Here is a 24,284-nt window from a genome sequence, read left to right on the forward strand (position 1 = left end):
GGGCTAAACTTTTTTTTATATATATATTAATGGAAAAAAATTAAAGTGCAGAACAAATATAAGGGCAAGAATGCCTATGGAATTTTATTATTAAATATATTAATATAAATAGTATGACCTAAGAATACTTAATTAAACATAAAATACATTAACGGTTGTAAAACTATTAATACAAAGTATATTTTTATTAGATTGACAGTTGTACTGTAATAAAATTAACAAAATTGTCATGTCTGTGTAATCATGTTTTGTTTTAAGTCATGTTTTGTTTAGTTATAGGACTCTTTAGTTTCTGTCTTTTCACTCTCTTGTCTTGTTTCCATGATTACCCCATTAGTTTCACCTGTTCCACGTTTGGACTCATTGTGCACTCTTGATTGTCACCATAGCAACCCATTAGTTTTCTGAAAAGAATGAACTTAAATACTACAGACATGATTAGTGAAAGCAGGTGCGTGACTCAAAACGTGAAACAGGTGCGTGACGTGACAGGTGAAAACTAATGGGTTGCTATGGTGACAATCAAGAGTGCACAATGAGTCCAAACATGGAACAGGTGAAACTAATGGGGTAATCATGGAAACAAGACAAGGGAGTGAAAAGCCAGAAACTAAAGAGTCCTATAACTAAACAAAACATGACTTAAAACAAAACATGATTACACAGACATGACAAAAATAATATAAAATATGTTATGTGATAAGATTATTTCTAACGTAATTGCAGGAAATTTAAAATTGTAACATCATTGTCAAAAGTCTAAAGTTACTGTCAATAAAAATAATACAATGATTACACAAGTAGCAACATAAATGTGGCCCTCACACAAAATCGATTATTTACATTTATTTTGGGGCTAAATTATTTTTTTTTCCAATATTAATGGAACAAAATTAAAGTGCAGAACAAATATAAGGGCAAGAATGCCTTATATTAAATAAACTAATATTAATATAAATATTATGACCTAAGAATACTTAATTTTGGAAACATAAAATACATTAACGGTTGTAAAACTATTAACACAAAATATATTTGTATTAGATTGACAGTTGTACTGAAATACATTAACGAAATAAAATAAAATATGTTATGTAATAAGATTATTTATTTGCAGGAAATTTAAAATTGTAACATAATTATCAAAAGTCCAAAGTTACTGTCAATAAAAAATAATACAATGATTACACAAGTAGCAACATAATTGTCAATTAAATATAATTGTGGACAATATTGAGTAGGAAGAATGCTTTGAGTATTAATAAATCAAATGCCAGTGAGTAACAAATAATGGAACATGGGGGAACATTCTATGCCTGAAATCCAGCAAACTAACAATTTGTTGTCCCTCATGAAAAGTGAAATTTGAAGGATTTGAAGTTGACACTTTTTGCAGCACTTTTCCCCGAAACAACACCCAGGAAAGAAGAAAAGTAACGTAAAGTAAGTTTCCTCACTTTAATAATGTTACACAACTCTCTTTCTGCTTTTTTTTATCAAAATAGTTTTTATTTTAAAAAGTTTCTCTTACTTGATACAAAATGAAATGACTGGCCTGTTATTTGTCGCTGAATTTTCCCTTTTTTTCCTCCAATTTAACGACTTTTTCAAAGCCAAAACAATGAAAATCACGTCTAAAAAGCTCCAAACAGGCTATTAAAAAAAAAAAAAAAAAAAACCTCACAGGGCTTTTTAATTGCACATTCTAGAATGTTCTTTTTGGAGGCGAAGAGTTCCTGACTGAGTGGGAAGGCGTGCAGACCTCGTTAAAGAAAAGGGAGCGTTTTTAACAAGACGTCAAGAGACTTTCAACTGAACTTTATTCGTGAAGACACTTTGGGACTTGATCCCTTTCAAACACGCATTCATGGTCCTTCCAGCGGGAATATTGTCGTCCTCCAGGCCAAAGTCCACAGGACTCCGAGGCTCAAAATGGCCTGGACAACAGGCCAGTCCTTTTTCTGTCAGCAGCTGGAAAGGGAGAGAAATTTATTTTTTATTACAAATCTCGGAGTCTGGTGACATTTTTCACAGATAAAAAGTACGTATTCACAAAGTGTCGGATGAGTTTTCATGTTGAAAAAGTTTAATTGGACATAAACTAAAGCCCCTTTCACACAATCCCTTTTTTTTACCGCTTTTTTTTTTAGTCTCAAGTTACATTTTTCACAGATAAAAAGTACGTATTTATAAAGTTTAGAATGAGTTTTTATGCGGAAAATGTTTACTTGGACATAAACTAAAGCCCCTTTCACACAATCCCTTTTTTCTCAATTTAAAAAAAAAATTTTTTTAGATTAAAGCTATATTTTTTCAGATAAAAAGTCCGTATTTAAAAGTGTAGGAAAAGATTTCATGCTGAAAATGTTCACTTGGACATAAACTAAAGCCCCTTTCACACAATCCCTTTTCCCCCCGGCTTTTTTTAGACTCAAGTGACATTTTTTTACAGAAAAAAAGTAAGTATTTATAAAGTGTAGGAATGGATTTCATTTTGAAAATGTTCACTTGGACATAAACTAAAGCCCCTTTCACACAATCCCTTTTCCCCCACTTTTTTTAGACTCAAATGAAATTTTTACAGATAAAAAGTACGTATTTATAAAGTGTAGGTTGAGGTTTCATGCTGAAAACTAAACTAAAGCCCCTTTCACACAATCCCTTTTTTTTTACCGCTTTTTTTTTTTAGTCTCAAGTTACATTTTTCACAGATAAAAAGTACGTATTTATAAAGTGTAGGATGAGTTTTCATGCTGAAAATGTTCACTTGGACATAAACTAAAGCCCCTTTCACACAATCCCTTTTTTTTTTTACTCAAGTTACGTGTTTTACTGATAAAAAAAAAGTACATATTTATAAAGTGTAGGTTGAGGTTTCATGCTGAAAACTAAACTAAAGCCCCTTTCACACAATCCCTTTTTTTAACCGTTTTTTTTTTTTGACTCAAGTTACATTTTTCACAGATAAAAAGTACGTATTTATAAAGTGTAGGATAAGTTTTCGTGCTGAAAATGTTCACTTGGACATAAACTAAAGCCCCTTTCACACAATCCCGTTTTTTTTAGACTCAAGTTACATGTTTCACAGATAAAAAGTACTTATTTATAAAGTGTAGGATAAGTTTTCATGCTGAAAACTAAACTAAAGCCCTTTTCACACAATCCCTTTTTTTAACCGTTTTTTTTTTTACTCAAGTTACATTTTTCACAGATAAAAAGTACGTATTTATAAAGTGTAGGATGAGTTTTCATGCGGAAAATGTTCACTTGGACATAAACTAAAGCCCCTTTCACACAATCCCTTTTTTTTTAAGACTCAAGTTACATGTTTTACTGGTAAAAAAGTACGTATTTATAAAGTGTAGGATGAGGTTTCATGCTGAAAACTAAACTAAAGCCCCTTTCACACAATCCCTTTTTTTTTTTAGACACAAGTTACATGTTTTACTGATAAAAAAGTACGTATTTATAAAGTGTAGGATGAGTTTTCATGCTGAAAACTAAACTAAAGCCCCTTTCACACAATCCCTTTTTTTAACCACTTTTTTTTTGACTCGAGTTACATTTTTCACAGATAAAAAGTACGTATTTATAAAGTGTAGGATGAGTTTTCATGCGGAAAATGTTCACTTGGACATAAACTAAAGCCCCTTTCACACAATCCCTTTTTTCGCGGTTTTTTTTTAGACTCAAGTTACATTTTTTACAGATAAAAAGTACGTATTTATAAAGTGTAGGATAAGTTTTCATGCGGAAAATGTTCACTTGGACATAAACTAAAGCCCCTTTCACACAATCCCTTTTTTTTTAGACTCAAGTTACATGTTTCACGGATAAAAAGTACGTATTTATAAAGTGTAGGATGAGTTTTCATGCAGAAAATGTTCACTTGGACATAAACTAAAACCCCTTTCACCCAATCCCTCTATTTCCTGCTTTTCTTTAGACTCATGATACATATTATACAGATAAAAAGTACGTATTTTAAAAGTGTAGGATGAGTTTTCATGCTGAAAATGTTCACTTGGACATAAACTAAAGCCCCTTTCACACAATCCCCTTTTTTTTTTAGACTCAAGTTACATGTTTCACAGATAAAAAGTACATATTTATAAAGTGTAGGATAAGTTTTCATGCTGAAAACTAAACTAAAGCCCTTTTCACACAATCCCTTTTTTTAACCGTTTTTTTTTTTTGACTCAAGTTACATTTTTTACAGATAAAAAGTACGTATTTATAAAGTGTAGGATAAGTTTTTATGCGGAAAATGTTCACTTGGACATAAACTAAAGCCCCTTTCACACAATCCCTTTTTTTTTAAGACTCAAGTTACATGTTTTACTGGTAAAAAAGTACGTATTTATAAAGTGTAGGATGAGGTTTCATGCTGAAAACTAAACTAAAGCCCTTTCACACAATCCCTTTTTTTTACCGCTTTTTTTTTTAGTCTCAAGTTACATTTTTCACAGATAAAAAGTAGGTATTTATAAAGTGTAGGATGAGTTTTCATGCTGAAAATGTTCACTTGGACATAAACTAAAGCCCCTTTCACACAATCCCTTTTTTCTCAATTTTTTTTCTCAATTTTTTTTTTTTTTTTAGATTAAAGCTATATTTTTTTCAGAAAAAAAGTCCGTATTTAAAAGTGTAGGAAAAGATTTCATGCTGAAAATATTCACTTGGACATAAACTAAAGCCCCTTTCACACAATCCCTTTTCCCCTCGGCTTTTTTTAGACTCAAGTGACATTTTTTACAGAAAAAAAGTAAGTATTTATAAAGTGTCGGAATTGATTTTTATTTTGAAAATGTTCACTTGGACATAAACTAAAGCCCCTTTCACACAATCCCTTTTTTCGCGTTTTTTTTTTAGACTCAAGTTACATTTTTTACAGATAAAAAGTACGTATTTATAAAGTGTAGGATAAGTTTTCATGCTGAAAATGTTCACTTGGACATAAACTAAAGCCCCTTTCACACAATCCCTTTTTTTAGACTCAAGTTACATGTTTTACTGATAAAAAAGTACGTATTTATAAAGTGTAGGATGAGTTTTCATGCTGAAAACTAAACTAAAGTCACACAATCCCTTTTTTTTTACCGCTTTTTTTTTTTAGTCTCGAGTTACATTTTTCACAGATAAAAAGTACGTATTTATAAAGTGTAGGATGAGTTTTCATGCTAAAAATATCCATTTGGACATAAACTAAAGCCCCTTTCACACAATCCCTTTTTTCGCGTTTTTTTTTTAGACTCAAGTTACATTTTTTACAGATAAAAAGTAGGTATTTATAAAGTGTAGGATAAGTTTTCATGCTGAAAATGTTCACTTGGACATAAACTAAAGCCCCTTTCATACAATCCCTTTTTTTTTTAGACTCAAGTTACATTTTTCACAGATAAAAATTACGTATTTATAAAGTGTAGGATAAGTTTTCATGTTGAAAATGTTCACTTGGACATAAACTAAAGCCCCTTTCACACAATCCCTTTTTTTTTAGACTCAAGTTACATTTTTCACAGATAAAAAGTACGTATTTATAAAGTGTAGGATGAGTTTTCATGCTGAAAATGTTCACTTGGACATAAATTAAAGCCCCTTTCACACAATCCCTTTTTTCCCTGGCTTTTTTTAGACTCAAGTGACATTTTTTACAGATAAAAAGTATGTATTTATAAAGTGTAGGATAAGTTTTCATGCGGAAAATGTTCACTTGGACATAAACTAAAGCCCCTTTCACACAATCCCTTTTTTTTTTTAGACTCAAGTTACATTTTTCACAGATAAAAAGTACGTATTTATAAAGTGTAGGATAAGTTTTCATGCTGAAAACTAAACTAAAGTGCCTTTCACACAATCCCTTTTTTTTTACCGCTTTTTTTTTTTAGTCTCAAGTTACATTTTTCACAGATAAAAAGTACGTATTTATAAAGTGTAGGATAAGTTTTTATGCGTAAAATGTTTACTTGGACATAAACTAAAGCCCCTTTCACACAATGCCTTTTTTCTCAATTTTTTTTTTTTTTTTTTTTTAGATTAAAGTTACATTTTTCACAGATAAAAAGAACGTATTTATAAAGTGTAGGATGAGTTTTCATGCTGAAAATGTTCACTTGGACATAAACTAAAGCCCCTTTCACACAATCCCTTTTTTCGCGGGTTTTTTTTAGACTCAAGTTACATTTTTTACAGATAAAAAGTACATATTTATAAAGTGTAGGATAAGTTTTCATGCTGAAAATGTTCACTTGGACATAAACTAAAGCCCCTTTCACACAATCCCTTTTTTTTTAGACTCAAGTTACATTTTTCACAGATAAAAAGTACGTATTTATAAAGTGTAGGATGAGTTTTCATGCTGAAAATGTTCACTTGGACATAAACTAAAGCCCCTTTCACACAATCCCTTTTTTTTTTTACTCAAGTTACGTGTTTTACTGATAAAAAAAAGTACATATTTATAAAGTGTAGGTTGAGGTTTCATGCTGAAAACTAAACTAAAGCCCCTTTCACACAATCCCTTTTTTTTTTAACCGCATTTTTTTTTTAGACTCAAGTTACATGTTTCACAGATAAAAAGTACGTATTCATAAAGTGTAGGATAAGTTTTCATGCTGAAAACTAAACTAAAGCCCTTTTCACACAATCCCTTTTTTTTAGACTCAAGTTACATTTTTCACAGATAAAAGGTACGTATTTATAAAGTGTAGGATGAGTTTTCATGCGGAAAATGTTTACTTGGACATAAACTAAAGCCCCTTTCACACAATCCCTTTTTTTTTTACTCAAGTTACGTGTTTTACTGATGAAAAAGTACGTATTTATAAAGTGTAGGATGAGTTTTCATGTTGAAAAAGTTTAATTGGACATAAACTAAAGCCCCTTTCACACAATCCCTTTTTTTTTAGACTCAAGTTACATGTTTCACAGATAAAAAGTACGTATTTATAAAGTGTAGGATGAGTTTTCATGTTGAAAAAGTTTAATTGGACATAAACTAAAGCACCTTTCACACAATTACTCAAGTTACGTGTTTTACAGATAAAAAGTACGTAATTATAAAGTGTAGGATAAGTTTTCATGCTGAAAATGTTCACTTGGACATAAACTAAAGCCCCTTTCACACAATCCCTTTTTTTTTTAGACTCAAGTTACATGTTTCACAGATAAAAAGTACATATTTATAAAGTGTAGGATACGTTTCCATGCTGAAAACTAAACTAAAGCCCTTTTCACACAATCCCTTTTTTTAACCACTTTTTTTTTGACTCAAGTTACATTTTTCACAGATAAAAAGTACGTATTTATAAAGTGTAGGATGAGTTTTCATGCGGAAAATGTTCACTTGGACATAAACTAAAGCCCCTTTCACACAATCCCTTTTTTTTTTTAGACTCAAATTACATGTTTTACTGATAAAAAAGTACGTATTTATAAAGTATAGGATGAGGTTTCATGCTGAAAACTAAACTAAAGCCCTTTTCACACAATCCCTTTTTTTAACCACTTTTTTTTTTGACTCAAGTTACATTTTTCACAGATAAAAAGTACATATTTATAAAGTGTAGGATGAGTTTTCATGCGGAAAATGTTCACTTGGACATAAACTAAAGCCCCTTTCACACAATCCTTTTTTTTTTAGACTCAAGTTACATGTTTCACAGATAAAAAGTACGTATTTATAAAGTGTAGGATAAGTTTTCATGCTGAAAACTAAACTAAAGCCCTTTTCACACAATCCCTTTTGTCGCGGTTTTTTTTAGACTCAAGTTACATTTTTTACAGATAAAAAGTGCGTATTTATAAAGTGTAGGATAAGTTTTCATGCGGAAAATGTTCACTTGGACATAAACTTAAGCCCCTTTCACACAATCCCTTTTTTTTTTAGACTCAAGTTACATGTTTCACAGATAAAAAGTACGTATTTATAAAGTGTAGGATAAGTTTTCATGCTGAAAACTAAACTAAAGCCCTTTTCACACAATCCCTTTTTTTAACCACTTTTTTTTTTACTCAAGTTACATTTTTCACAGATAAAAAGTACGTATTTATAAAGTGTAGGATGAGTTTTTATGCGGAAAATGTTCATTTGGACATAAACTAAAGCCCCTTTCACACAATCCCTTTTTCTTTTAGACTCAAGTTACATGTTTTACTGATAAAAAAGTACGTATTTATAGTGTAGGATGAGGTTTCATGCTGAAAACTAAACTAAAGCGCCTTTCACACAATCCCTTTTTTTAACCGTTTTTTTTTTTTGACTCAAGTTACATTTTTTACAGATAAAAAGTACGTATTTATAAAGTGTAGGATAAGTTTTCATGCTGAAAATGTTCACTTGGACATAAACTAAAGCCCCTTTCACACAATCCCTTTTTTCGCGTTTTTTTTTTAGACTCAAGTTACATTTTTTACAGATAAAAAGTAGGTATTTATAAAGTGTAGGATAAGTTTTCATGCTGAAAATGTTCACTTGGACATAAACTAAAGCCCCTTTCACACAATCCCGTTTTTTTTAGACTCAAGTTACATTTTTCACAGATAAAAAGTACGTATTTATAAAGTGTAGGATGAGTTTTCATGCTGAAAATGTTCAGTTGGACATAAACTAAAACCCCTTTCACACAATCCCTCTTTTTCCTGCTTTTCTTTAGACTCATGTTACATATTATACAGATAAAAAGTACGTTTTTTAAAAGTGTAGGATGAGTTTTCATGCGGAAAATGTTTACTTGGACATAAACTAAAGCCCCTTTCACACAATCCCTTTTTTCTCAATTTTTTTTTTTTTAGATTAAAGCTATATTTTTTTCAGATAAAAAGTCCGTATTTAAAAGTGTAGGAAAAGATTTCATGCTGAAAATGTTCACTTGGACATAATTTAAAGCCCCTTTCACACAATCCCTTTTTTCCCTGGCATTTTTTAGACTCAAGTGACATTTTTTACAGATAAAAAGTAAGTATTTGTAAAGTGTAGGAATGGTTTTCATGCTGAAAATGTTCAACTGAAAACATAAACTAAAGCCCCTTTCACACAATCCCTTTTCCCTTGCTTTTTTTAGACTAAAATTAAATTTTTACAGATAAAAAGTATGTATTTATAAAGTGTAGAATGAGTTTTCATGCTGAAAACGTTCAATTGAAAACATAAACCAAAGCCCCTTTCACACAATCTCTCTTTTTCCTGCTTTTTTTTTAGACTCAAGTTGCATTTTTTACAGCTAAAAAGTACGTATTTATAAAGTGTAGGAATAGTTTTCAAGTTGAAAATGTTCACTCGGACATAAACTAAAGCCCCTTTCACACAATCCCTTTTTTCCCTGGCTTTTTTTAGACTCAAGTTGCATTTTTTACACCAAAAAGTACGTATTTATAAAGTGTAGGAATAGTTTTCATTTTGAAAATGTTCACTTGGACATAAACTAAAGCCCCTTTCACACAATCCCTCTTTTTCCTGCTTTTTTTAGACTCAAGTAAACATTTTAAAGATAAAAAGTACGTATTTATAAAGTGTAGGATGAGTTTTCATGCTGAAAATGTTCACTTGGAAATAAACTAAAGCCCCTTTCACACAATCCCCTTTTTCTAAAAAAAATTTTTAGACTCAAACTAAACTTTGTAAAGATAAAAAGTACGTATTTATAAAGTGTAGGGATAGATTTCATGCTAAAAATGTTCACTCGGACATAAACAAAAGCCCCTTTCACACAAATCCTCTTTTTCCCCTCTTTTTCAGACTCAAGTTTAATTTTTTGAAGATAAAAAGTATGTATTTATAAAGTGTAGGCTGAGTTGATAATGTATATATCGGTAATACTCACTTTGACATAAACAAAAGCCCCTTTCACACAATTTCTTTACCTCTCTTTCCCCCCTTTTCCCATTTTTAAGAGTTTTTCCCTAATTTATCCCTATTTACCACCGTCCCTCTTTAAAAGATCCATTTAATAACCTGCAGTATGTTGCACCATTTTTACGTGGGGTTGTTCAGTGTGAAAAGCACCAACAAGGCCTGGAGAGACAAAGTCGGCATGACAATTTCTGGGCTTTGGGCTTAGAAACAGAGGCGGGACGGCATCTTGTGTGACAGCAAAAAGGAACAGGGTCGTGAAGTTGTGCGTGTAGCACATTTTTACCGTATTTTTGTCAAAACAGTCCGTATTAGTGCCTTTCACACAGAACAGGAATGATTCTTGTGTGTGTGAAAAGGGTATTCTGCAATTCTGTGTTATGGGTGTGAAGTGTCACACTCCCCCCGAAGCCTCGATGTGTTGAAAGCAACCATTGCGCATTTTGTGTGTCACACAGCACTAATATTGCAAGATCTGTGTGAAAGAAGCTACTGAAATCCTGCGAAAAGATCCGGCACAGCGCCTCGGGAGGCGGGATATTTCACACAGTCAGGTCATTGGCAGTGACAACGTCTTTCAACACAACATGGCGGCATCTGTGTAAAAGGACACACACGGAACAAACTGACAAAGCCGTTTTTGGGTTTCGAAGGAAACACCTGAGCCGTAACAGCTGAGAGGGCAGCTGTGTGAAAGGGAACAGCAGAAAGTTCTGCATAAAAGGCACAGGTGAAAAAAATGTCTGCTCTGATGGTGGACAATCGCTGGATTCTGTCCCCTTTCACACAGGGAATGTCCCACCTGTGTCACGCCTCGGACTCCTTTTAAAGGTGGAATATTGCCATACTTTTATAGGACAAAAGAATACTGCTGTTTTTAGGGATCTACTGCAAAAATGCAAGTTTAATTTAATTTTATATGACAAAGGGATACTGCTGTTTTTAGGGATCTACTGCAAAAATGCAAGTTCAATCTAATTGTATATGACAAAAATATACTGCTGTTTTTGGGGATCTACTGCAAAAATGCAGGTTCAATCTAATTTTATATGACAAAAGAATACTGCTGTTTTTTGGGATCTACTGCAAAAGTGCAAGTTTAATTGAATTTTATATGACAAAGGGATACTGCTGTTTTTAGGGATCTACTGCAAAAATGCAAGTTAAATCTAATTTTATATGACAAAAGGATACTGCTGTTTTTATTGATTGACTGCAAAAATGCAAGTTAAATCTACTTTTATATGACAAAAGAATACTGCAGTTTTTAGGAATCTACTGAAAAAATGCAAGTTAAATCTAATTTTATATGACAAAAGAATACTGCTGTTTTTAGGGATATACCGCAAAAATGCAAGTTAAATACAATTTTATATGACAAAAGAATACTGCTGTTTTTAGGGATCTACCACAAAAATGCAAGTTCAATCTAATGTTATATGACAAAAGGATACTGCTGTTTTTAGGGATCTACTGCAAAACTGAAAGTTAAATCTACTTTTATATGACAAAAAATGACTGCTGTTTTTAGGGATCTACTGCAAAAATGCAAGTTAAATCTAATTTTATATGACAAAAGAATACTGCTGTTTTTAGGGATCTACTGCAAAAATGAAAGTTAAATCTACTTTTATATGACAAAAAATGACTGCTGTTTTTAGGGATCTACTGCAAAAATGCAAGTTAAATCTAATTTTATATGACAAAAGAATACTGCTGTTTTTAGGGATCTACTGCAAAAATGCAAGTTAAATCTAATTTTATACGACAAAAGAATACTGCTGTTTTTAGGGATCTACTGCAAAAATGCAAATTAAATCTTTTTTTTATGACAAAATAATACTTCAGTTTTAATGATCTACTACCAAACACCATCAAAATATTTAATGTGACAGTAGCCCTCTGCTGTTTTTAGGATCTACTTCAAAAATGCAAGTTAAATCTACTTTTATATGACAAAAGAATACTGCTGTTTTTAGGGATGTACTAAAAAATCCAAGTTAAATCTGATTTTATGTGACAAAAGAATACTGCTGTTTTTAGGGATCTACTGCAAAAGTGCAAGTTCAATCTAATTTTATATGACAAAAGAATACTGCTGTTTTTAGGGATCTACTGCAAAAATGCAAGTTCAATCTAATTGTATATGACAAAGGGATACTGCTGTTTTTAGGGATCTACTGCTAAAATGCAAGTTAAATCTACTTTTATACGACAAAAGAATACTGCTGTTTTTAGGGATGTACTACAAAAATGAAAATTAAATCTAATTTTATACAACAAAAGGATACTGCTATTTTTAGGGATGTACTGCAAAAATGAAAGTTAAATCTACTTTTATATGACAAAAAAATACTGCTGTTTTTAGGGATGTACTACAAAAATGCAAGTTAAATTTAATTTTATATGACAAAAGAATACTGCTGTTTTTAGGGATCTACTGAAAAAGTACAAGTTAAATCTAATTTTTTTTTACAAAAGCATACTGCTGTTTTTAGGGATCTACTGCAAAAATGCAAGTTCAATCTAATTTTATATGACAAAAGGGTACTGCTGTTTTTAGGGATCTACTGCAAAAATGCAAGTTAAATCTACTTTTATATGACAAAAGAATACTGCTGTTATTACTGATCGACTGCAAAAATGCAAGTTAAAACTACCTTTATATGACCAAAGAATACTGCTGTTTTTAGGGATCTTCTTCATAAATGCAAGTTAAATCTAATTTTATATGACAAAATAGTACTTCTGTTTTAATGATCTACTACCAAACACCATCAAAATATTTAATGTGACAGTAGCCCTCTGCTGTTTTTAGGGATCTACTTTAAAAATGCAACTTAAATCTAATTTTATATGAAATAGGAATACTGCTGTTTTTAATGATCTACTAAAAAACATTATCAAAAATATTCTATGTGACAGGAGCACTCTGCTGTTTTTAATGATCTACGACTGTCAAATATATTATATGTGGCTGTAGCACTCTGCTGTTTTTAGGGATCTACTTAAAAAATGCAAGTTAAATCTACTTTTATATGACAAAAGAATACTGCTGTTTTTAGGGATGTACTACAAAAATGCAAGTTAAATCTGATTTTATATGACAAAAGAATACTGCTGTTTTTAGGGATCTACTGTAAAACTGCAAGTTCAATCTAATTTTATATGACAAAAGAATACTGCTGTTTTTAAGGATCTACTGCAAAAACACAAGTTCAATCTAATTGTATATGACAAAGGGATACTGCTGTTTTTAGGGATCTACTGCTAAAATGCATGTTAAATCTACTTTTATACGACAAAAGAATACTGCTGTTTTTAGGGATGTACTACAAAAATGCAAATTAAATCTAATTTTATACGACAAAAGGATACTGCTGTTTTTAGGGATGTACTGCAAAAATGAAAGTTAAATCTACTTTTATATGACAAAAGAATACTGCTGTTTTTAGGGATGTACTACAAAAATGCAAGTTAAATTTAATTTTATATGACAAAAGAATACTGCTGTTTTTAGGGGTCTACTGAAAAAGTACAAGTTAAATCTAATTTTATATGACAAAAGGATACTGCTGTTTTTAGGGATCTACTGCAAAAATGCAAGTTCAATCTAATTTTATATGACAAAAAGATACTGCTGTTTTTAGGGATCTACTGCAAAAATGCAAGTTAAATCTACTTTTATATGACAAAAGAATACTGCTGTTATTAATGATCGACTGCAAAAATGCAAGTTAAAACTACCTTTATATGACCAAAGAACACTGCTGTTTTTAGGGATCTTCTTCAAAAATCCAAGTTAAATCTAATTTTATATGACAAAATAGTACTTCTGTTTTAATGATCTACTACCAAACACCATCAAAATATTTAATGTGACAGTAGCCCTCTGCTGTTTTTAGGGATCGACTTTAAAAATGCAACTTAAATCAAATTTTATATGACAAAAGAATACTGCTGTTTTGAATTATCTACTACGAAAACACAGTCAAAGATCCTCTATGGGACAGGAGCACTCTGCTGTTTTTAGGGATCTACTTTAAAAATGCAACTTAAATCTAATTTTATATGAAATAGGAATACTGCTGTTTTCAATGATCTACTAAAAAAAACATTATCAAAAATATTCTATGTGACAGGAGCACTCTGCTGTTTTTAATGATCTACCACTGTCAAATATATTATATGTGGCTTTAGCACTCTGCTGTTTTTAGGGATCTACTTCAAAAATGCAAGTTAAATCTACTTTTATATGACAAAAAAATACTGCTGTTTTTAGGGATGTACTACAAAAATGCAAGTTAAATCTGATTTTATATGACAAAAGAATACTGCTGTTTTTACGGATCTACTGTAAAAGTGCAAGTTCAATCTAATTTTATATGACAAAAGAATACTGCTGTTTTTAGGGATCTACTGCAAAAATGCAAGTTCAATCTAATTGTATATGACAAAGGCATACTGCTGTTTTTAGGGATCTACTGCAAAAATTCAAGTTAAATCAAATTTTATATGACAAAAGAATACTGCTATTTTTATGGATCTACTACAAAAATGCAAGTTAAATATAATTGTATATGACAAAAGAATACTGCTATTTTTATTGATCGACTGCAAAAATGCAAGTTAAATCTACTTTTAAATGACCAAAGAATACTGCTGTTTTTAGGGATCTACTACAAAAATGCAAGTTAAATCTAATTTTATATGACCAAAGAATACTGCTGTTTTTAGGGATCTACTACAAAAATGTAAGTTCAATCTAAATGTATATGACAATAGAATACTGCTGTTTTTTATGATCTACTACAAAGACACTGTCAAAGGTCCTCTGTGTGACAGGAGCACTCTGCTGTTTTTATGGATCTACTGCAAAAATGCAAGTTTAATCTAATTTTATATGACAATAAAATATTGCTGGTTTTTTATGATCTACTACAAAAACACTGTCAAAAATCCTCTGTGTGACAGGAGCACTCTGCTGTTTTTAGGGATCTACTGCAAAAATGCAAGTTACATCTAATGTTATATGACAATATAATACTGCTGTATTTTATGATCTACTACAGAAACACTGTCAAAAATCCTCTGTGTGACAGGATCACTCTGCTGTTTTTAGGGATCTACTGCAAAACTGTAAGTTACATCTAATTTTAAATGACAAAAATACTGCTGTTTTTAGGGATCTACTGCAAAATGCAAAATAAATCAAATGTTATATGACAGAAGAATACTGCTATTTTTATGGATGTAATACAAAAATGCAAGTTAAATCTACTTTTATATGACCAAAGAATACTGCTGTTTTTAGGGATCTACTACAAAAATGCAAGTTAAATCAAATTTTATATGACAAAGGAATACTGCTGTTTTTAGGGTTCTACTACAAAGATGCAAGTTAATTTTAATTTTATATGACAAAAGACTACTGCCATTTTTAGGGATCTACTGCAAAAATGCAAGTTAAATCTGCCTTTATATGACCAAAGAATACTGCTGTTTTTAGGGATCTACTACAAAAATGCAAGTTAAATCTAATTTTATATGACAAAAGAATACTGCTGTTTTTAATGATTGACTGCAAAACACTGTCAAAGATCCTCTGTGTGACAGGACCACTCTGCTGTTTTTAGGGATCGACTGCAAAAATGCAAGTTAAATCTAATTTTATATGACAAAAGAATACTGCTATTTTTATGGATCTACTACAAAAATGAAAGTTAAATCTAATTTTATATGACAAAAGAATATGCTGTTTTTAGTGATCAACTGCAAAAATGCAAGTTAAATCTACTTTTATTTGACCAAAGAATACTGCTGTTTTTTGGGATCTACTACAAAAATGCAAGTTAAATCTAATTTTATATGACAAAAGAATACTGCTGTTTTTAATGATTGACTGCAAAACACTGTCAAAGATCCTCTGTGTGACAGGACTACTCTGCTGTTTTTAGGGATCTACTGCAAAAATGCAAGTTTAATCTAATTTTATATGACAATAAAATATTGCTGTTTTTTATGATCTACTACAAAAACACTGTGAAAGACCCTTTGTCTGACAGGAGCACTCTGCTGTTTTTAGGAATCTATTGCAAAAATGCAAGTTACATCTAATGTTATATGACAAAAGAATACTGCTGTTTTTAATGATCGACTGCAAAAATGCAAGTTAAATCTAATTTTATATAACAAAAGAATACTGCTATTTTTATGGATCTACTACAAAAATGCAAGTTAAATCTAATTTTATATGACAAAAGAATACTGCTGTTTTTAATGATCGACTGCAAAAATGCAAGTTAAATCTAATTTTATATGACAAAAGAATACTGCTATTTTTATGGATCTACTACAAAAATGCAAGTTAAATCTAATTTTATATGACAAAAGAATACTGCTGTTTTTAATGATCGACTGCAAAAATGCAAGTTAAATCTAATTTTATATGACAAAAGAATACTGCTATTTTTATGGATCTACTACAAAAATGCAAGTTAAATCTAATTTTATATGACAAAAGAATACTGCTATTTTTATGGATCTACTACAAAAATGCAACTTAAATCTAATTTTATATGACAAAAGAATACTGCTATTTTTATGGATCTACTACAAAAATGCAACTTAAATCTAATTTTATATGACAAAAGAATACTGCTGTTTTTAGTGATCATCTGCAAAAATGCAAGTTAAATCTACTTTTATTTGACCAACAAATACTGCTGTTTTTTAGGATCTACTACAAAAATGCAGGTTAAATCTAATTTTATATGACCAAAGAATACTGCTGTTTTTAGGGATCTACTACAAAAATGTAAGTTCAATGTAAATTTATATGACAATAGAATACTGCTGTTTTTTATGATCTACTACAAAAACACTGTCAAAGATCCTCTGTGTGACAGGAGCACTCTGCTGTTTTTATGGATCTACTGCAAAAATGCAAGTTTAATCTAATTTTATATGACAATAAAATATTGCTGGTTTTTTATGATCTACTACAAAAACACTGTCAAAAATCCTCTGTGTGACAGGAGCACTCTGCTGTTTTTAGGGATCTACTGCAAAAACTGTAAGTTACATCTAATTTTATATGACAAAAAATACTGCTGTTTTTAGGGATCTACAGCAAAAATGCGAGTTAAATACAATTTTATACGACAAAAGAATACTGCTATCTTTATGGATCTACTACAAAAATGAAAGTTAAATCTAATTTTATATGACAAAAGAATACTGCTGTTTTTAATGATCGACTGCAAAAATGCAAGTTAAATCTAATTTTATATGACAAAAGAATACTGCTATTTCTATGGATCTACTACAAAAAATAAAGTTAAATCTAATTTTATATGACAAAAGAATACTGCTGTTTTTAGTGATCAACTGCAAAAATGCAAGTTAAATCTACTTTTATTTGACCAAAGAATACTGCTGTTTTTTGGGATATACTACAAAAATGCAAGTTACATCTAATTTTATATGACAAAAGAATACTGCTGTTTTTAATGATTGACTGCAAAACACTGTCAAAGATCCTCTGTGTGACAGGACCACTCTGCTGTTTTTAGGGATCTACTGCAAAAGTGCAAGTTACATCTAATTTTATATGACAAAGAAATACTGCTGTTTTTAGGGATTTACTGCAAAAGTGCAAGTTAAATCTTATTTTATATGACAAAAGAATACTGCTGTTTTTAATGATCGACTGTAAAAATGCAAATTAAATCTATTTTTATATGACCAAAGAATACTGCTGTTTTTAGGGATCTACTACATAAAAACTGTGAAAGATCCTCTGTGTGACAGGACCACTCTGCTGTTTTTAGGGATCTACTGCAAAAATGCAAGTTACATCTAATTTCATATGACTAAAGAATACTGCTGTTTTTATGGATCTACTACAAAAATGCAAGTTAAATCTAATTTTATATGACAAAAGAATACTGCTGTTTGTAATAATCGACTGCAAAAATGCAAGTTAAAACTACCTTTGTATGACCAAAAAATACTGCTGTTTTTAGGGATCTTCTTCAAAAATGCAAGTTAATCTAATTTTATATGACAATAGAATACTGCTGTTTTTTATGATCTACTACAAAAACATTGTCAAAGATCTTCTGTGTGACAGGAGCACTTTGCTGATTTTTAGGGATCTACTGCAAAAATGCAAGTTACATCTAATTTCATATGACTAAAGAATACTGCTGTTTTTATGGATCTACTACAAAAATGCAAGTTATATCTAATTTTATATGACAAAAAAATACTGCTGTTTTTAATGATTGACTGCAAAAATGCAAGTTAAAACTACCTTTATATGACCAAAGAATATTGCTGTTTTTAGGGATCTTCTTCAAAAATGCAAGTTAAATCTAATTTTATATGACAATAGAATACTGCTGTTTTTTATGATCTACTACAAAACCACTGTCAAAGATCCTCTGTGTGGCAGGAGCACTCTGCTGTTTTTAGGGATCTACTGCAAAAGTGCAAGTTACATCTAATTTCATATGACTAAAGAATACTGCTGTTTTCATGGATCTACTACAAAAATGCAAGTTAAATCTAATTTTATATGACAAAAGAATACTGCTGTTTTTAATGATCGACTGCAAAAATGCAAGTTAAAACTACCTTTACATGACCAAAGAATACTGCTGTTTTTAGGGATCTTCTTCAAAAATGCAAGGCAAATCTAATTTTGTATGACAATAGAATACTGCTGTTTTTTATGATCTACTACAAAAACACTGTCAAAGATCCTCTGTGTGACAGGACCACTCTGCTGTTTTTAGGGATCTACTGCAAAAGTGCAAGTTACATCTAATTTCATATGACTAAAGAAAACTGCTGTTTTTAGGGATCTACTACAAAAATGTAAGTTAAATCATATTTTATATGACAAAAGAATACTGCTGTTTTTAATGATCGACTGTAAAAATGCAAGTTAAATCTATTTTTATATGACCAAAGAATACTGATGTTTTTAGGGATATACTACATAAACACTGTCAAAGATCCTCTGTGTGACAGGACCACTCTGCTGTTTTTAGGGATCTACTGCAAAAATGCAAGTTAAATCTAATTTTATATGACAAAAAAATACTGCTGTTTTTATGGATCTACTACAAAAATGCAAGTTACATCTAATTTTATATGACCAAAGAATACTGCTGTTTTTAGGGATCTACTACAAAAATGCAAGTTAAATCTAATTTTATATGACCAAAGAATACTGCTGTTTTTAGGGATCTACTACAAAAATGTAAGTTCAATCTAATTTTATATGACAAAAGAATACTGCTATTTTTATGGATCTACTACAAAAATGAAAGTTAAATCTAATTTTATATGACAAAAGAATACTGCTGTTTTTAGTGATCAACTGCAAAAATGCAAGTTAAATCTACTTTTATTTGACCAAAGAATACTGCTGTTTTTTGGGATCTACTACAAAAATGCAAGTTAATCTAATTTTATATGACAATAAAATATTGCTGTTTTTTTATGATCTACTACAAAAACACTGTCAAAGATCCTCTGTGTGACAGGAGCACTCTGCTGTTTTTAGGGATCTACTGCAAAAATGCAAGTTTAATCTAATTTTATATGACAATAAAATATTGCTGGTTTTTTATGATCTACTACAAAAACACTGTCAAAAATCCTCTGTGTGACAGGAGCACTCTGCTGTTTTTAGGGATCTACTGCAAAAATGCAAGTTACATCTAATATTATATGACAAAAGAATACTGCTGTTTTTAGGCATCTACTGCAAAAATGCGAGTTAAATACAATTTTATATGACAAAAGAATACTGCTATTTTTATGGATCTACTACAAAAATACAAGTTAAATCTAATTTTATATGACAAAAGAATACTGCTGTTTTTAATGATCGACTGCAAAAATGCAAGTTAAATCTAATTTTATATGACAAAAGAATACTGCTATTTTTATGGATCTACTACAAAATGAAAGTTAAATGTAATTGTATATGACAAAAGAATATGCTGTTTTTAGTGATCAACTGCAAAAATGCAAGTTAAATCTACTTTTATTTGACCAAAGAATACTGCTGTTTTTTGGGATCTACTACAAAAATGCAAGTTAAATCTAATTTTATATGACAAAAGAATACTGCTGTTTTTAATGATCGACTGCAAAAATGCAAGTTAAATCTAATTTTATATGACAAAAGAATACTGCTATTTTTATGGATCTACTACAAAAATGAAAGTTAAATCTAATTTTATATGACAAAAGAATATGCTGTTTTTAGTGATCAACTGCAAAAATGCAAGTTAAATCTACTTTTATTTGACCAAAGACTACTGCTGTTTTTTGGGATCTACTACAAAATAGCAAGTTACATCTAATTTTATATGACAAAAGAATACTGCTGTTTTTAATGATTGACTGCTAAACACTGTCAAAGATCCTCTGTGTGACAGGACCACTTTGCTGTTTTTAGGGATCTACTACAAAAGTGCAAGTTACATCTAATTTTATATGACAAAGGAATACTGCTGTTTTTAAGGATTGACTGTAAAAATGCAAGTTAAATCTATTTTTATATGACCAAAGAATACTGCTGTTTTTAGGGATCTACTGCAAAAATGCAAGTTACATCTAATTTCATATGACTAAAGAATACTGCTGTTTTTATGGATCTACTACAAAAATGCAAGTTATATTTAATTTTATATGACAAAAGTGTACTGCTATTTTTATGTATGTACTACAAAATTGCAAGTTAAATCTAATTTTATATGACCAAAGAAAACTGCTGTTTTTAGGGATCTACTACAAAAATGTAAGTTAAATCATATTTTATATGACAAAAGAATACTGCTGTTTTTAATGATCAACTGTAAAAATGCCAATTAAATCTATTTTTATCTGACCAAAGAATACTGATGTTGTTAGGGATCTACTACATAAACACTGTCAAATATCCTCTGTGTGACAGGACCACTCTGCTGTTTTTAGGGATCTACTGCAGAAATGCAAGTTACATCTAATTTCATATGACTAAAGAATACTGCTGTTTTTAGGGATCTTCTTCAAAAATGCAAGTTAAATCTAATTTTATATGACAAAAGAATACTGCTGTTTTTTATGATCTACTACAAAACCACTGTCAAAGATCTTCTGTGTGACAGGAGCACTCTGCTGTTTTGGGGGATCTACTGCAAAAATGCAAGTTACATCTAATTTCATATGACTAAAGAATACTGCTGTTTTTATGGATCTACTACAAAAATGCAAGTTATATTTAATTTTATATGACAAAAAAATTACTGCTGTTTTTAATGATCGACTGCAAAAATGCAAGTTAAAACTACCTTTATATAACCAAAGAATATTGCTGTTTTTAGGGATCTTCTTCAAAAATGCAAGTTAAATCTAATTTTATATGACAATAGAATACTGCTGTTTTTTATGATCTACTACAAAAACACTGTCAAAGATCCTCTGTGTGACAGGAGCACTCTGCTGTTTTAGGGATCTACTGCAAAAATGCAAATTACATCTAATTTTATATGACAAAAAATACTGCTGTTTTTAGGGATCTACTGCAAAAATTCAAGTTAAATCAAATTTTATATGACAAAAGAATACTGCTATTTTTATGGATCTACTACAAAAATGCAAGTTAAATCTAATTTTATATGACAAAAGAATACTGCTATTTTTATTGATCGACTGCAAAAAATGCAAGTTAAATCTACTTTTAAATGACCAAAGAGTACTGCTGTTTTTAGGGATCTACTACAAAAATGCAAGTTAAATCTAATTTTATATGACCAAAGAATACTGCTGTTTTTAGGGATCTACTACAAAAATGTAAGTTCAATCTAAATGTATATGACAATAGAATACTGCTGTTTTTTATGATCTACTACAAAAACACTGTCAAAGATCCTCTGTGTGACAGGAGCACTCTGCTGTTTTTATGGATCTACTGCAAAAATGCAAGTTTAATCTCATTTTATATGACAATAAAATATTGCTGGTTTTTTATGATCTACTACAAAAACACTGTCAAAAATCCTCTGTGTGACAGGAGCACTCTGCTGTTTTTAGGGATCTACTGCAAAACTGTAAGTTACATCTAATTTTATATGACAAAAAATACTGCTGTTTTTAGGGATCTACTGCAAAAATGCGAGTTAAATACAATTTTATACGACAAAAGAATACTGCTATCTTTATGGATCTACTACAAAAATGCAAGTTAAATCTAATTTTATATGACAAAAGAATACTGCTGTTTTTAATGATCGACTGCAAAAATGCAAGTTAAATCTAATTTTATATGACAAAAGAATACTGCTATTTTTATGGATCTACTACAAAAATGAAAGTTAAATCTAATTTTATATGACAAAAGAATACTGCTGTTTTTAGTGATCAACTGCAAAAATGCAAGTTAAATCTACTTTTATTTGACCAAAGAATACTGCTGTTTTTTGGGATCTACTACAAAAATGCAAGTTACATCTAATTTTATATGACAAAAGAATACTGCTGTTTTTAATGATTGACTGCAAAACACTGTCAAAGATCCTCTGTGTGACAGGACCACTCTGCTGTTTTTAGGGATCTACTGCAAAAGTCCAAGTTACATCTAATTTTTTATGACAAAGGAATACTGCTGTTTTTAGGGATCTACTACAAAAATGCAAGTTAAATCTAATTTTATATGACCAAAGAATACTGCTGTTTTTAGGGATCTACTACATAAACACTGTCAAAGATCCTCTGTGTGACAGGACCACTCTGCTGTTTTTAGGGATCTACTGCAAAAATGCAAGTTACATCTAATTTCATATGACTAAAGAATACTGCTGTTTTTATGGATCTACTACAAAAATGCAAGTTATATCTAATTTTATATGACAAAAGAATACTGCTGTTTTTAATGATCGACTGCAAAAATGCAAGTTAAAACTACCTTTATATGACCAAAGAAAACTGCTGTTTTTAGGGATCTTCTTCAAAAATGCAAGTTAAATCTACTTTTGTATGACAATAGAATACTGCTGTTTTTTTATGATCTACTACAAAAACACTGTCAAAGATCCTCTGTGTGACAGGAGCACTCTGCTGATTTTTAGGGATCTACTGCAAAAATGCAAGTTACATCTAATTTCATATGACTAAAGAATACTGCTGTTTTTATGGATCTACTACAAAAATGCAAGTTATATTTAATTTTATATGACAAAAGTATACTGCTATTTTTATGTATGTACTACAAAATTGCAAGTTAAATCTAATTTTATATGACCAAAGAAAACTGCTGTTTTTAGGGATCTACTACAAAAATGTAAGTTAAATCATATTTTATATGACAAAAGAATACTGCTGTTTTTAATGATTGACTGTAAAAATGCAAGTTAAATCTATTTTTATATGACCAAAGAATACTGCTGTTTTTAATAATCGACTGCAAAAATGCAAGTTAAAACTACCTTTATATGACCAAAGAATATTGCTGTTTTTAGGGATCTTCTTCAAAAATGCAAGTTAAATCTAATTTTATATGACAGTAGAATACTGCTGTTTTTTTATGATCTACTACAAAAACACTGTCAAAGATCCTCTGTGTGACAGGAGCACTCTGCTGATTTTTAGGGATCTACTGCAAAAATGCAAGTTACATCTAATTTCATATGACTAAAGAATACTGCTGTTTTTATGGATCTACTACAAAAATGCAAGTTAAATCTAATTTTATATGACAAAAGAATACTGCTGTTTTTAATAATCGACTGCAAAAATGCAAGTTAAAACTACCTTTGTATGACCAAAGAATACTGCTGTTTTTAGGGATCTTCTTCAAAAATGCAAGTTAAATCTAATTTTATATGACAATAGAATACTGCTGTTTTTTTTACAAAAACATTGTCAAAGATCCTCTGTGTGACAGGAGCACTCTGCTGTTTTTAGGGATCTACGGCAAAAGTGCAAGTTACATCTAATTTTATATGACAAAGGAATACTGCTGTTTTTAGGGATCTACTGCAAAAGTGCAAGTTAAATCTTATTTTATATGACAAAAGAACACTGCTGTTTTTAATGATTGACTGTAAAAATTCAAGTTAAATGTATTTTTATATGACCAAAGAATACTGCTGTTTTTAGGGATCTACTACATAAACACTGTCAAAGATCCTCTGTGTGACAGGACCACTCTGCTGTTTTTAGGGATCTACTGCAAAAATGCAAGTTACATCTAATTTCATATGACTAAAGAGTACTGCTGTTTTTATGGATCTACTGCAAAAATGCGAGTTAAATAAAATTTTATATGACAAAAGAATACTGCTATTTTTATGGATCTACTGCAAAAATGTAAGTTGAATCTACTTTTATGTGACCAAAGAATACTGCTGTTTTTAGGGATCTACTACAAAAA

At 30.4% G+C, this 24,284-nt stretch overlaps 1 protein-coding gene across 2 annotated transcripts in view; it reads right to left on the bottom strand.

The window, feature by feature from the left end:
• Positions 1-1,393: 1,393 nt before the first annotated feature.
• The window catches only part of LOC133612687 (twist-related protein 2-like), a 33,869-nt gene continuing 10,978 nt past the window's right edge, over positions 1,394-24,284 (bottom strand). The window contains exon 3 of one of the 2 annotated variants that reach the window (XM_061970331.2): positions 1,394-1,971. The gene's annotated coding sequence lies outside the window, so the exon portion shown is untranslated. The remainder of the gene's footprint in view (positions 1,972-24,284) is intronic. The other variant, XM_061970323.2, reaches the window with a different exon arrangement.

The sequence above is a fragment of the Nerophis lumbriciformis genome, linkage group LG01, assembly GCF_033978685.3.
Source record: "Nerophis lumbriciformis linkage group LG01, RoL_Nlum_v2.1, whole genome shotgun sequence".
NCBI classification, from domain to species: Eukaryota; Metazoa; Chordata; class Actinopteri; order Syngnathiformes; family Syngnathidae; genus Nerophis; species Nerophis lumbriciformis.